Source organism: Pinus tabuliformis, chromosome 9, assembly GCF_031772625.1.
Source record: "Pinus tabuliformis cultivar Carrire ecotype Pingquan chromosome 9, CPIR1, whole genome shotgun sequence".
NCBI classification, from domain to species: Eukaryota; Viridiplantae; Streptophyta; class Pinopsida; order Pinales; family Pinaceae; genus Pinus; species Pinus tabuliformis.
In genome coordinates, this window is record NC_142307.1 from 376,042,775 (window position 1) to 376,053,273 (window position 10,499).

Below are 10,499 nucleotides of genomic sequence, written 5' to 3' on the forward strand. Positions count from 1 at the left end.
GAGATACTACACACCTAGGACCTTCATTACTGGCACATGCAGACACTTAGTTAGAGCATGGGACTATGTGCAAGGTCCTTTTTGCATGATTTACTTCCTGATTTTCTCCTCCTTTCACTCTGCAACTCGCTAGTTTTTCTGCATGATTTACTCCCTGATTTTCTTCTCCTTTCACTCTACAACTTGCTAGTTCTTCTACATGATTTACTCCTTGATTTTCTCCTCCTTTCACTCTGCAACTCGCTAGTTCTCTCCGGAACTTGTTGTAGGTGTTGAGTCCTCTCATTGATCATCACTATGGCACATTACCTTGGTATCTTCACCCATTAATGCTATATCATGAGCATTGTAACCTATTTTCTAAACCAATCATTTATTTTGTTCTTTCGATTCTTTTAGTGTTTTTGCTTTGCAAAGCACTGTGTTCAACCTTTACTAGCTAGATTCATCTATGTAGGTTTTCTAACACATTTACACGATATTAGAGCATGCACCTAGGTTTGATTCCCCGAGTTGCGTTTGACGGGGGTGTTGAAAGAATCACCACACCTCTATGGAATCCGTAATTTCCACCGTGGAAATCCTAGGTACTTGTTTGGAATGTTTAGCAAAACCTACAAGTTTTGGTGTAACGGAAAACCTCTTTATACTCTACCTTCTAAAAATTCAAACATATGCTTACTACCCATCCTCAACAATTCAACCCTACCCATCCTCAAAAAGCTAGAAATTTTGTCACATATGAAAAGCCTTTACTGCCATTCAGAGGTGAGAGAAAGTACAAATGTTTGGTGGATATTATTATATTAAAACTTTAGGTATATCTCATTTTTTTTTGTCTCGGGCTCCATTCAGAAATAGCCACAAGTATATGGTCCTTAGTTAATTCCTGGGCTCCGCGCAGCTTAATGACAAATGTATGGGAGATATTTTAATTTGCAGCAGATATTTTTGCTTGATGAACATCTAATTGTAGTCTTAGCAATGCAAACATTACTCTACCAACGGGGTGGATTTCCTTTGCAGAAATTACTTTGACAGTGGTCTCTCCACTCGTCATTTCAACATCAATAGAAGAAATAGGATCAACTATTAGGATCAACTATTCTACCATCATGTATGTTGGACTTGGCCTGTTACGGCTGTGGCTGCTGCTGTTTCTCTCTTTCAGTTTCCATATCCTCAACTTTACTCTGGAGTTCTTGAATGTAAGACATGATGTCCCCTAACAACGAAGCTCTGTCCATCTTTCAGATATTTGGGCGGCCGCACCGCTTCTCGCAATGCATGGAATCAATGGTTAAGCTTCTCATGTCTTCAGTGTTTTGCTTTCACGTTATTGAGGAGCTCTTCTCTTCCACTAGCATATTTCCTTCCCCCTTTCCTTGGTCTACGCTCTTCAACCACCACCGGCCTATGCTTCGAGGCTTCCACATCTGAGTGTTCCTTGGATTCTACAATGGACCGTCGAGCAGTTATTGCACTTAGCTAAGGGCCTGCAAAACTAATTGAGGAAATAGACAGTTTTATCAGATCACATGCATTATAAATCTCCGAAGCCTCACCATTACTGATATGGCTCCAGTTTGGTGATTGCAACCCAATCTAATTGAAAGTTCGATAAGATATGCTCTGTTCGTTTGTTACATAGGGAGCAGCATGCAGGTAAGGGTGATGGAAAATGGGTCGAAAATGATGATATTTGTCTTCCACTTTAGTGACAATAGATTCCGTAGATTGGTTGACAAGAAAGAGAACACTGCAAACAAAACCAGGAGTGGAAGGTTAATCACCAACTGATTCGCATCCGCCTGAACACTCGCATAATAACAGTTTGCAACATCGCAATCCATGAAGGTGACAGAGCCAAACACCAAAACCAACAACACTGAGTGCTGTTCGAATGTTAATTCCAACTGCAGCAGAGTACGTGGACGCAGCAGGGACAACGACGGCATCAGGAATACAACGCCCAAACCACAGCGCCTGAAACCAGTCAGCATACCCGCCTGAAACTTCTCGGGCCATTTTCCGGCAAAGGGAATCTTCGTATATTTGAACCCGAGAAAATCGGGAGCAGACGCGTGGCTCTCCCCTGACATCAGCCAACGTAATTTCTCGGGCGTTAAAGTCCTGCTGCAAACTGCCTTCCGATATCAATCTCCGCCATCCGATCTCCTCGCGCGTCCTCAGCCATCGATCGCGTAAGGTGCATACGGGCCTGCAGCAAATCAATGCATTGCGTGGAGTGTTTGTCTTTTTTTTGGTTTGACCGCCTTGGAGGAAAAGCCATGGCCTTTAATGTTTCTACGTGAATTAGGTGTGGCCCTTAAATTTCGTTATGGGCATACGTCCCATATGTATTTTTATATATGTTTTACGTATTGTTTGGTGAAGGCCCTTTTAATATGGGCATGGGCACGTTTTAATTTATATATATATGTTTTTGTATATTGTTATGTGTGTGAGGGCCGTAGTTTTTTTATGTATGGGAGTATTTGTGCCTGTGCACGAAAAAAAGTAGCGAGAGTGGTGGCTGCGCTCGGTGGAGCAAAATTTTTGTAAACGCACAGCAATGCGAGATATGAAACAGGTGATGTAATTGTTTTTGGCCCCCATTGTAAAACAGAAGATTATGTAATTTTCACAGCAGTGGAGTATGTAATTTTTGTGGTAAAAGTTGAACGCACAACAGTGCGAAAGGAATTTGAAAACAGGGATGTATTGTATTTCTTGCTCATCACAAAAGCAAGAGATAGCATGAGATTGTTTTTGTAATGTAGAATTTCACTGCATATGTAAATCTATTTTTACAGCAGTATGTGTAAAAATAGTTTTACACAGTAAATGTAAAAAGGGGTTTTTACAGCAGTAAACCCAGCAGTGTAAATTCTCAGGAGGAGACAGAGTAAATAGTTTGTTGGATGAATGTTTTTTTTGTGAATCCCTCACAGCAAAGAGGATGAAGTTTGTATCAGGCTTTATATTGTAATCAATAGAAATGTTTTTATGGTTGTGTAATACTCTGTTCTGAGAAATTTTTTTTAATAGCTTCCCTGTGCAAAGGTCCTGGAACAAAGATAACAGAGCATTGGCTCTATGATGTTTAATCTGTTTGGTTTTGGTATTTTTTCCCATCGAAAAATACCCAACAGTGGTATCGGAGCTAGTCCAGGCTCTTTGAAGACTCAAAGAAGCTGAAGGAAGGTGTTGTTGCAGCAGTCAAACTTCTCCAGCAGTGTGAAGACTCAGCCAAAAGAGTTAAGGTATTTTTCAAAGCTTTCCTTTCTGTTACTGTTGAAGAAACAGTCAGTGATTTAAAAAAAACACAGTCAAGTATTTGAAGCCTAGTTAAGAATGGCAAGGTCAAAGAAGAAAGCCTCCAAGCCTGCTAAAAATGTGTCTCCCTCCTCTACTAAACTAGAAGGCAATCCATTAGAATACATTCTATTTGAAGTTCCAAAGTTTGATGGAAACTTTGATGTATGGGAAATAAAGATGAGGGCTTTCCTAATGTTTGAGGGGATTGAAGTCTGGGAGTCAGTGATTGATGATAGCAAGATGGATAAAGAATCCATGGAGTATGATGCACAAGCAACAAAGACTATCTTGGATGGACTGCCTGATTCTGTGAAGAAGAATCTAGGGAAATATTCATCAGCAAAGGATATATGGGACAGACTGCATGACCTTCATGCAAAGGGAGCACTGACCATGGCAATGAGTCAAGAAGAAAATTTTGAACCCATCATAGAAGCTGAGAATGAAAAGCTTGACCTCATCAAGCTTCAAGTAAAAGAAAGGGATGAAGAGCTAGTCAAGCTCAAGAAGGAACTTGACCAATGCAAGAGGAAACATCATGAAGAAGTCATATCCATGACAAATCAGCTGAATAGTGCAAAGAAGCAGGCAGATGCCTTGACAAGTCAACTTGAACAAAGACACAAGAAAGTGAATAAGCTTGTGGAAGAGATTGGACAGTACAAGGTAGAGGTCTCCTCCCTTAAGTCCGAACTACAAGAAGCCAAGAAGCAGGCACAAGGAGTTGAAAAGAAAATGGAGAGCAGTCAAGCAGAAATCTCCAAAATGAAGACAGATATTATCTCTTTCAAAATAGTAGCAGCTGAAGCTACTCGTAGCAAGGAAGAAACTGAGGAACAACTAGCAAAGAAAAGTAATGAATGTGAAAAGTTGGAAGAAGAGATTGTCCTCCTCAGGAAGAAGGTTGAAGGGATGAACAAAATCATGAAGAGCTCTCAAGCTCTGGATGACATGCTCAGCTATCACAGATCTCCATCTGATAAATCAGGACTTGGGTATGTAGCTGAACCCTCAAACAAGGATGAGGATGCTTTAAGCAAAGGAGATGTGAAGGAGCCAGAAAGAGATGGTGATGCTCCTAGTTCCAGCAAAGGCAAGGAGAAAAATGAAGGATGCAACAGAAGAAATCCTGCTCCAAGAAGAAAACCAGCTCCAAGAAGAAATGTAGTTGATCGCAAAAAGGCAAGAGGCAATGGTGATCATCAAAGGATCTCAAGGCAGCAAGGATTCAGAAGTACATCAAGGAAACCTCCATCTACCAGGTACCAAAGTTCATTTTATTGTTATTGTTATGCTTGCTCAAACTTTGGTCATATGGCAAAAGACTGTAGAGCATTTCATAAAGATAGATGTTGTAGTCTCCAACAATCTCCAAGAAACAATTTTGCAAGAAGAAATCATGAAATGTTATTCATGAACAATGTTGAATGTTTCAAGTGTCATAACATTGGGCATATGGCACGAGATTGTAACTTGACATGGGCTCTTACACAAGTTAGACCCATGCAAAAGAAGAAAGTTACACAAGTATGGAGAAGAAAAGAAATACAGTGTGAAAGCCCCTTAAGCAACGCAGCTGATCTAAGTTTTTTTTGAGAAAACTTGCCAAAAGAAGACAAGCATACACTAAAGGGGAGCCTGTAATTTTATTTTTTTTGCTGAACTGTATTAACATTGACTCCTTGATGAAGATTTTTTTATAAGGGAAGGACATGAAGTTAAATCTGTCATAACAGCAGAAAAGAAATGGGGGCAGCGCTCAAATGTAAAGAGCAGCAGCGCAAGAAGAAAAGTATGCAGAGCTTGGAGACCCTCACAGCAGTGGGAGGACAGAACATAAAACAGCAGTTTTGAATTTTTGTTATGGAGCACATGCATTGAAATGCATAGCAATGGAAGGTAGTTTCCTTCTATGTAATGTGAGAGAATATACTCACAGCAGACTGAGTATAATACACAGCAGATGGAAATGTTTTGTATTGGGAATGAAAATGCAAAGAAGTGAGAAGAAAATGAGAAGAAGGCAAAACGCAGCAGAGCATAAATGCCCAGTGGCTGAGAATGCAATGAAATTTTTCACACAACAGTGAAAAATGTAATATTTTTTGTATGCAATGCAACATACACAGAAATGCCTAAAGAAAAACAGGGACAACAGATTTTTAATGCACATGGGTGAATGATAATGTGTGGCAGCAGAAAAACCAAAGGAATTGCACAGCAGTGCATTGTGTAAATAAAAAAAATGAATGAAGACTAAGATTGTGTGAAGCAAGGGTGTAAAAAGAAAAGGCAGCAGCCCGTGTTAATTTTTTTTGTTGTGTGGAGAATGCATCACAAAACAGCGTGAGGATGATTTCTCTCTATGTGCAAGTAATGGAGAGTAAAGAGTTAGTGTGTGGGCACACAGCAGTATGATGAAACAAAAAGGCAGCCACAGTGCAAATTGCAGAGGCAACGCAGCAGCAAATAAAAACCCAGGGATGACAGTCCATGGTTATGGGTGTGGACAGCAATGCAAATAAGAAAATGCAGCAGCATGAAGTTTTTGTTGAAGAAATGAAAGGTAATGGACATCAGCACATGTAAAAGAATTTTTTTTACAGCAGTATATGTAACTGTAATGAATGTGTTGTTCATTGAATTGAAATGCAATATATACAACAGCAGTGAATGTAAGAAATGTTTACACACAGTAGTGTAAATTTGTAAGTTGGGACAGTGTAATTGTTCGAGAAAAGACAGAGTATTTTGTCTTTGAAAAGTGCACAAGCAGTGCAAGTGTAGACACAGCAGTGTGGGGTAGACGCAGCAAAGAAGATGGCACAACAATGCAGCAGAGAATATGCAGCAGCATAAAAGAACAATGTAATGAGTATGCACAACAGTGCAATGAATGTTTTGTTTTGAAACTGCATCTAAAGCAGTGTTTGGCAGTAATCCCTCCGTAAGAGGAAGTGAAGTTCTTAGTGAATCCCTCTGTTAAAGAGGAAGGTGCTTTTCAGCACAGTGTCATGGTAAATCCCTCTGTCAAGAGGAAGGTGCTCTTCAGCACATTGTTATGGTGAATCCCTCTGTCATGAGGAAGGTGCTCTTAAGCACAGTCTCAGGTAAATCCCTCTATTAAGAGGAAGACAATTTTAATTGGTTGTGGAACTGCATCAGAAGCAGTTGGTGAATCCCTCTATGCGAGGAAGATGTCTTTGTGACAGCAGTGTTGGTGAATTCCTCTATGTGAGGAAGTGTTTGGGTATGTTTGAACGCCCAGCAGTTGAAATTAAAGGGGAGTTTTGGAATGTTAATTCCAACTGCATCAGAGTACGTGGACGCAGCAGGGACAATGACGGCATCAGGAATACAACGCCCAAACCACAACGCCTGAATCTGGTCAGCATACCCGCCTGAAACTTCTCGGGCCATTTTCCGGCGAAGGGAATCTCCGTATATTTGAACCCGAGAAAATCTGGAGCAGACGCGTGGCTCTCCCCTGACATCAGCCAACGTAATTTCTCGGGCGTTAAATTCCTGCTGCAAACTGCCTTCCGATATCAATCTCCGCCGTCTGATCTCCTCGCGCATCCTCAGCCGTCGATCGCGTAAGGTGCATATGGGCCTGCAGCAAATCAATGCATTGCGTGGAGTGTTTGTCTTTTTTATGGTTTGACAGCCTTGGAGGAAAAGCCATGGCCTTTAATGTTTCTACGTGAATTAGGTGTGGCCCTTAAATTTCGTTATGGGCATACGTCCCATATGTATTTTTATATATGTTTTACGTAGTGTTTGGTGAAGGCCCTTTTAATATGGGCATGGGCACGTTTTAATTTATATATATATGTTTTTATATATTGTTATGTGTGTGAGGACCGTAGTTTTTTTATGTATGGGAGTATTTGTGCCTGTGCACGAAAAAAAGTAGCGAGAGTGGTGGCTGCGCTCGGTGGAGCAAAATTTTTGTAAACGCACAGCAGTGCGAGATATGAAACAGGTGATGTAATTGTTTTTGGCCCCCATTGTAAAACAGAAGATTATGTAATTTTCACAGCAGTGGAGTATGTAATTTTTGTGGTAAAAGTTGAACGCACAACAGTGCGAAAGGAATTTGAAAATAGGGATGTATTGTATTGCTTGCTCATTGCAAAAGCAAGAGATAGCATGAGATTGTTTTTGTAATGTAGAATTTCACTGCATATGTAAATCTATTTTTACAGCAGTATGTGTAAAAATAGTTTTACACAGTAAATGTAAAAAGGGGTTTTTACAGCAGTAAACCCAGCAGTGTAAATTCTCAGGAGGAGACAGAGTAAATAGTTTGTTGGATGAATGTTTTTTTTGTGAATCCCTCACAGCAAAGAGGATGAAGTTTGTATCAGGCTTTATATTGTAATCAATAGAAATGTTTTTATGGCTGTCTAATACTCTGTTCTGAGAAATTTTTTTTAATAGCTTCCCTGTGAAAAGGTCCTGGAACAAAGATAACAGAGCATTGGCTCTGTGATGTTTAATCTGTTTGGTTTTGGTATTTTTTCCCATCGAAAAATACCCAACAAGTGCATGGAATCAAGAAACATGAGCTTGTGAGACAACAAATCCATCGTTTTGTTGATCTTTGAATTCAGCATCCAAAGCTTGTTTCCGGTTGCGATCTCGTACTATAGGATCCCTCAGACGGCTAAAATAAAAACGGTCAAATATTTATCTGCAATGTGGCAGTTTAATGACATTACCGGAGCTTGAAAATACCTTGTTGAGTAGAGTCTCCAACGTCCTCAGCACTCTGCACAACTCCTCCCCAGGGAACTTATCTTGATACCATCCGTTCCACCCTAAACATGGAGATCAATGGATCTCACGATATAGCTATACGAAATGTGGAATGCAGTGTTTTCAGAGCAAGTTCATTGTCTTGAGTGGGGGAGAAGTTCACACTCCGCACAATGAACTTGCTCGAATAGAGTATCTCACTCAAAGTTCACACTCTGCACAATGAACTTGCTCGAATAGAGTATTATTTTATGGAGAATTGTTCAGCCCCTATCTGCCTCGGCCTTACACCTTACCTAAAAGACTTGCAACAACAAAAATTCTGGGATTATTGCTATCAATTCTGGTATCAATTATTAGTCAAACAGTGATAAGTACAGGAAATAAAATTCATTCAACAAGGGAATTATGTCTCAAGGCTTCTGTAAAATTAAAAGTAATTATTGGGTATCAATTCTGGTACCAATTATTAGTCAAACAGTGACAAATACAGAAAATAAAATTCATTCAACAAGGGAATTATGTCTCAAGACTTATGTAAAATTAAAAGAAAAAAGCTATGTTATCAATATCACTTTATATTGAAATTAAAAAAAAAAACAAAAACCAAAAAATATTATAATTATCAATAAAATCTTTAGTATCTGAAATATTAAAACAAGTAAAATCGAAAATCGCTATAATCTTATTTATTAATATAGTATTTATATGTGAAAATTAATATTAAAATAATATTATATTTTCCTCAGAAAGGGTATTAATTGGTTGTGTTTGTATCATATTCTTGAAATAAATGCGGACTTATGGAACTCTGAGTGTTGAAAAATAATTTCAACCGCGTTCGTTCGTTTGTACAATGCCAAAACCGCTCCTCCAAACCACCTAAACTTATCGCACCGCTTTTGGTCACAAAGTAGTTTCCGTATAATCGAGCCCGATACAATTATACTCAGCCACGTGGTCCTCTACATACGTCAGCAGATCTGACATTTCGGAGCCTAACGATCAGCACAAAAGGCCTCCCGAAATCCTCCACAGCCATCCGTTGAGGTTCATCGTTCTCCGCCGTCGATTGTTTCAAAGTTGCATTCGAGCCAGCATTAATGACTTTGCGTGGAGTGAATTGAAGTTTGAGTTGACCACCGTAAAATCATTCAATGCATAGTTATTGTGGTTCGTAAGTTTTTGGTAGAACATTAAATTTTAATTACACTAGAGGTATGGGCATATGCATTTTACGTGTTATATCCTTTTGTAAGGCATACATATTATATGTTCTTTTTTTTTTTTAAAGCGTTGACCATATGTACATTGTGAACATGTGGTAAAACCCACGGCAGTACATAATGTTTTGTTTTAAGTTTTTCATATTACGAGCCAAGTAAAAAACGTGCTCTGTATTTTTTTTGTTGTATATTTGCACATGGGATGGAATAGAAGCTAGCAGCAGCTAAACAATAGGGAGAGTGTTGATTTTGAAAGGAGGATATATGCACAGCAGTGCAGGGAGTATAAATTATTTTTACAGCAGTATGTAAAAGAAGATTTTTACACCAGTAAGTAAAAAAAAGGGTTTTTACAGCAGTTTATGTAAAATCTTTTCACAGCAGTAAATGTAAATGGGTTTTTACACACCAGCAGTGTAAATTCTCCGGTGGAGACAGAGTTTTGTTGAATGTATTTTTGGTGAATCCCTCTCAGTAAAAGAGGATGAATATGTATCAGGCATTTTGTTTTAATGAATAGAAATCATTTTGTGGATGTGTAATACTCTGTTCTCAAGAAAAAAAATTTAAAGCTTCCCTGTGCAAAGGATCCTGAGGAGAGAAGGAAACAGAGCATTGCCTCTGTGTGTTCAGTTTTATTTGTTTTTGGGATTTTACCAGAGAAATCCCCAACAGTGGTATCAGAGCAGGTTTAGGCTCTTTGAAGGTGTTAAAGAAGCTGAAGGGAGGAGTCTTTTGTTGCAGCAGTAAATCTTCTCCAGCAAAGTGAAGTTTCAGGCAAAAGATTCAGGTATTCCTCAAAGTTTTCTTTTTGTTACTGCTGAAACAGTCAGTGTTTTAAAATACACAGTCAAGAAATTGAAGCATAGTTGAGGATGCAAGGAATGGCTAGCACCAGCACTAGCATGGGTATGTTTAACACCCAGTTCCCACAGTTTAATGGGAAGAACTATGACTACTGGTCAATAACCATGAGAGCTTTATTTGTCTCACAAGATCTATGGGAGCTTGTTGAATCTGGGTTTGAAGAACCAGCAGATGAAAATCAATTTAACAACTTAACTCAGGCAGAGAGAGATCTGTTGAAGAGAAATAGGAAGAAGGATGCAAAAGCCATTGTATTGTTGTATCAAGCAATGGACCAGAGTGTGTTTCCAAGGATAGCAGCAGCTAAGACATCCAATGAAGCAT

At 39.2% G+C, this 10,499-nt stretch overlaps 1 pseudogene; it reads right to left on the reverse strand.

Annotated features, from left to right (window-relative positions):
- Positions 1-814: 814 nt before the first annotated feature.
- LOC149148741 (uncharacterized) lies at positions 815-6,900 on the reverse strand (annotated as a pseudogene).
- Positions 6,901-10,499: the final 3,599 nt, after the last annotated feature.